Here is a 6,000-nt window from a genome sequence, read left to right on the forward strand (position 1 = left end):
CCCTGTCTGTATTAAATTCCAATGTGTAAATTCCCAAAGATAACACACCATTTCAAATCTCAGTCTATGAAATAACACATATGGAATCATGTAGTAACCAAAAAAGTGTTAAACAAATATATTTAATATTTGAGATTCTTCAATAGCCACCCTTTGCCTTGATGACAGCTTTGCACTCTCTTGGCATTCTCTCAACCAGCTTCACCTGGAATGTTTTTCCAGCTGTCGTGAAGGAATTCCCACATACGCTGAGCACTTGTTGGCTGTCTAACTCATCCCAAACCATCTTAATTTGGTTGAGGTCGGGGGATTGTGGAGGCCAGGTAATCTGATGCAGCACTCCATCACTCTCCTTCTGTGGTTAAATAGCTCTTACACAGCCTGGAGGTGTGTTGGATCATTGTCCTGTTGAAAAATAAATGATAGTCCCACTAAGCCCAAACCAGATGGGATGTGCATTGCTGCGGGATGCGCATTGCTGCAGAATGCTGTGGTAGCCATGCTGGTTAAGTGTGCCTTGAATTCTAAATAAATCACAGACAGTGTCACCAGCAAAGCACCCCCTCACTGTGGGAAATACACATGCGAAGACATGGGATTTGGAACCAAAAAATCTCCAATTTGGACTCCAGACCAAAGGACAAATATCCACCGGTCTAATGTCCATTGCTCGTGTTTCTTGGCCCAAGCAAGTCTCTTCTTCTTATTGGTGTCCTTTAGTAGTGGTTTCTTTGCAGCAATTTGACCACGAAGGTCTGATTCACACAGTCTGAACAGTTGTTGTTGATGTCTGTTACATTTATTTGGGTTGCAATTTCTGAGGCTGTTAACTCTAATCAGTAAATCAATCAAATATATTTATAAAGCCCTTTTTACATCAGCCGATGTCACAAAGTGCTATACAGAAACCCAGCCTAAAATCCCAAACAGCAAGCATTGCAGAAGCACGGTGGCTAGGAAAAACTTCCTAGAAAGGCCGGAATCTAGGAAGAAACCTAGAGAGGAACCAGTCTCTGAGGGGTGGCCATGAACTTATCGTTTGTCACATCCTCTGCAGCAGAGGTAACTCTGGGTCTTCCATTCCTGCCATGAGAGCCAGTTTCATCATAGTGCTTGATGGTTTTTGCGACTGCACTTGAAGAAAATGTAAAAGTTCTTGAAATGTTCCATATTGACTGAGCTTCATGGACTCTCGTTTATCTTTACATATTTGAGCTGTTCTTGCCATAATATGGAATGTGGAAATACAGCTATCGTCTGTATACCTCCTTACCTTGTCACAACACAATTGATTGGCTCAAATGCATTAACTTTTAAGAAGGCACACCTGTTAATTTAAATGCATTCCAGGTGACTACCTCATGTAACGTGTACGCTGGGAATTGGGAAGCAAGTACAGGGAGTGCAAATGTAATAAATAAACGAACATGGAACAGAAACAGAGTCAATAATGCCTAAGGAAAGAATGTTGGCAGGTGTGAGTAATGATGAGACAACAAGCGACGTTGAGAGTCGGAGACGCTGACCAAAGGGACGGTCCTGAGGACCAGGAGCGGGCCTCTCACTTCTTCCTGACGTGCCGGCGGAGGCATCCCCAGTTGCCTCGACAGCGGCACTTGGACCCGACGTCACCAGTAAAAACAAAAAGCAAGTACAGGGAGTACAAATGTAATAAATAAATGAACATGGTGTTACCCCACTCTTCCACCAAGGCACCTCCAAGTTCCCGGACATTTCTGGGGGGGAATGGCCCTAGCCCTCACCCTCCGATCCAACAGGTCCCAGACATGCTCAATGGGATTGAGATCCGGCCATGGCAGAACACTGACATTCCTGTCTTGCAGGAAATCATCCACAGAACGAGCAGTATGGCTGGTGGCATGGTCATGCTGGAGAGTCATGTCAGGATGAGCCTGCAGGAAGGGTACCATATGAGGGAGGAGGATGTCTTCCCTGTAACGCACAGTGTTGTCTGCAATGACAACAAGCTCAGTCCGATGATGCTGTGACACACTGCCCCAGACCATGATGGACCATCCACCTCCAAATCACAGACCTCGGTGTAATGCATGGGAAACAGTGGGAAACATGAGAAACAGTGTTTAAAACTTCCCTGGCATATGTGGGACGGTAGCGTCCCACCTTGCCAACAGCCAGTGAAATTGCAGGGCGCCAAATTCAAAACAACTGAAATCCCTCAAACATACAAGTATTTTAAACCATTTTAAATGTTTTATTTATTTCACCTTTATTTAACCAGGTAGGCTAGTTGAGAACAAGTTCTCATTTGCAACTGCGACCTGGCCAAGATAAAGCATAGCAGTGTGAACAGACAACACAGAGTTACACATGGAGTAAACAATTAACAAGTCAATAACACAGTAGAAAAAAAGGGGAGTCTATATACATTGTGTGCAAAAGGCATGAGGAGGTAGGTGAATAATTACAATTTTGCAGATTAACACTGGAGTGATAAATGATCAGATGGTCATGTACAGGTAGAGATATTGGTGTGCAAAAGAGCAGAAAAGTAAATAAATAAAAACAGTGTGCGGCACAGGTAGGTGAAAATGGGTGGGCTATTTACCAATAGACTATGTACAGCTGCAGCGATCGGTTAGCTGCTCAGATAGCTGATGTTTGAAGTTGGTGAGGGAGATAAAAGTCTCCAACTTCAGCGATTTTTGCAATTCGTTCCAGTCACAGGCAGCAGAGTACTGGAACGAAAGGCGGCCAAATGAGGTGTTGGCTTTAGGGATGATCAGTGAGATACACCTGCTGGAGCGCGTGCTACGGATGGGTGTTGCCATCGTGACCAGTGAACTGAGATAAGGCGGAGCTTTACCTAGCATGGACTTAGATGACCTGGAGCCAGTGGGTCTGGCGACGAATATGTAGCGAGGGCCAGCCGACTAGAGCATACAAGTCTCAGTGGTGGGTGGTATAAGGTGCTTTAGTGACAAAACGGATGGCACTGTGATAAACTGCATCCAGTTTGCTGAGTAGAGTGTTGGAAGCAATTTTGTAGATGACATCGCCGAAGTCGAGGATCGGTAGGATAGTAAATTTTACTAGGGTAAGCTTGGCGGCGTGAGTGAAGGAGGCTTTGTTGCGGAATAGAAACCCGACTCTTGATTTGATTTTCGATTGGAGATGTTTGATATGAGTCTGGAAGGAGAGTTTGCAGTCTAGCCAGACACCTAGGTACTTATAGATGTCTACATATTCAAGGTCGGAACCATCCAGGGTGGTGATGCTAGTCGGGCATGCGGGTGCAGGCAGCGATCGGTTGAAAAGCATGCATTTGTTTTTACTAGCGTTTAAGAGCAGTTGGAGGCCACGGAGGGAGTGTTGTATGGCATTGAAGCTCGTTTGGAGGTTAGATAGCACAGTGTCCAATGACGGGCCGAAAGTATATAGAATGGTGTCGTCTGCGTAGAGGTGGATCAGGGAATCGCCTGCAGCAAGAGCAACATCATTGATATATACAGAGAAAAGAGTCGGCCCAAGAATTGAACCCTGTGGCACCCCCATAGAGACTGCCAGAGGACCGGATAGCATGCCCTCCGATTTGACACACTGAACTCTGTCTGCAAAGTAATTGGTGAACCAGGCAAGGCAGTCATCCGAAAAACCGAGGCTACTGAGTCTGCCGATAAGAATATGGTGATTGACAGAGTCGAAAGCCTTGGCAAGGTCGATGAAGACGGCTGCACAGTACTGTCTTTTATCGATGGCGGTTATGATATTGTTTAGTACCTTGAGTGTGGCTGAGGTGCACCCGTGACCGGCTCGGAAACCAGATTGCACAGCGGAGAAGGTACGGTGGGATTCGAGATGGTCCGTGACCTGTTTGTTGACTTGGCTTTCGAAGACCTTAGATAGGCAGGGCAGGATGGATATAGGTCTGTAACAGTTTGGGTCCAGGGTGTCTCCCCCTTTGAAGAGGGGGATGACTGCGGCAGCTTTCCAATCCTTGGGGATCTCAGACGATATGAAAGAGAGGTTGAACAGGCTGGTAATAGGGGTTGCGACAATGGCGGCGGATAGTTTCAGAAATAGAGGGTCCAGATTGTCAAGCCCAGCTGATTTATACGGGTCCAGGTTTTGCAGCTCTTTCAGAACATCTGCTATCTGGATTTGGGTAAAGGAGAACCTGGAGAGGCTTGGGCGAGGAGCAGCGGGGGGGGCCGAGGTTGGAGTAGCCAGGTGGAAGGCATGGCTAGCCGTTGAGAAATGCTTGTTGAAGTTTTCGATAATCATGGATTTATCGGTGGTGACCGTGTTACCTAGCCTCAGTGCAGTGGGCAGCTGGGAGGAGGTGCTCTTGTTCTCCATGAACTTCAGTGTCCCAGAAATTTTTGGAGTTGGAGCTACAGGATGCAAACTTCTGCCTGAAGAAGCTGGCCTTAGCTTTCCTGACTGACTGCGTGTATTTTAAAGAGAAACTTGTTGTAAATCCAGCCACAGTGTCCGATTTCAAAAAGGCTTTACGACGAAAGCACACCAAACGATTATGTTAGGTCAGCACCTAGTCACAAAAACACAGCCATTTTTCCAGCCAAAGAGAGGAGTCACAAAAAGCAGAAATAAAATGAATCACTGACCTTTGATGATCTTCATCAGATGACACTCATAGGACTTCATGTTACACAACACATGTATGTGAAGTTCATATTTATATCCAAAAATCTCAGTTTACATTGGCGCGTTATGTTCAGTAGTTCCAAAACATCCGGTGATTTTGCAGAGAGCCACATCAATTTACAGAAATACTCATAATAAACTTTGCTAAAAGATACAAGTGTTATGCATGGAATTTTAGATGAACTTCTCCTTAATGCAACCGCTGTGTCAGATTTCAAAAAACAATTACGTAAAAAGCAAACCATACAATAATCTGAGTACGGCGCTCAGACACAAAAACAAGCCAGCAGATACCCGCCATGTTGTGGAGTCAACAGAAGTCAGAAATAGCATTATAAATATTCACTTACCTTTGATGATCTTCATCAGAATGCACTCCCAGGAATCGCAGTTCCACAAATGTTTGTTTTGTTCGATAAAGTCCATCATTTATGTCCAAATACCTCCTTTTTGTTCGCACGTTTAGTACATAAATCCAAACTCAGGAGGCGTGGGCAAGTCCAAGCGAAGGTTCAGACAAAAAGTCATATTACAGTTCGTAGAAACATGTCAAACGAAGTATAGAATCACTCTTTAGGATGTTTTTATCATAAATCTTCAATAATGTTTCAACCGGAGAATTCCTTTGTCTGTAGAAATGCAATGGAACGCAGCTAAATCTCACGGAAGACTGAGCTCATGGCATTCTGCCAGACACCTGACTCAATCAGCTCTCATTCCCCCCTCCTTCAAAGTAGAAGCCTCAACCAAGGTGCTATAAAGACTGTTGACATCTAGTGGAAGCCTTAGGAAGTGCAATATGACCCCATAGACACGGTATATTCGATTAGGCAATGACTTGAAAAACTACAAACCTCAGATTTCCCACTTCCTGGTTGGATTTTTTTCATAGGTTTTTGCCTGCCATATGAGTTATGTTATACTCACAGACATCTTTCAAACAGTTTTGGAAACTGAGTGCTTTCAGAGTGCTTTCTATCCAAATCTACTAATAATATGCATATCTTAGCTTCTGGGCCTGAGTAGCAGGCAGTTTACTCTGGGCACCTTATTCATCCAAGCTACTCAATACTACTCAATTTGATTATTACAAATATCTTTGAAAGACAGGGTCCTGAAAAGGGACGTTTCTTTTTTTTGCTGAGTTTAAAATGCAATGTACAGGCACAGTAGTAGAAATATTGGAATGAGCTATGTCGAGAATACAGTATTTGTGAATATATCTAGAATACACTCGGTCATTTAGGTTAGTATTGTGGAGTAACTACAATGTTGTTGATCCATCCTCAGTTTTCCTCTATTACAGCCATTAAACTCAACTGTTTAAAAGTTAGCATTGGCCTCATGGGGAAA

The sequence above is a fragment of the Oncorhynchus keta genome, chromosome 18 (assembly GCF_023373465.1).
Source record: "Oncorhynchus keta strain PuntledgeMale-10-30-2019 chromosome 18, Oket_V2, whole genome shotgun sequence".
In the NCBI taxonomy this organism is placed as follows: domain Eukaryota; kingdom Metazoa; phylum Chordata; class Actinopteri; order Salmoniformes; family Salmonidae; genus Oncorhynchus; species Oncorhynchus keta.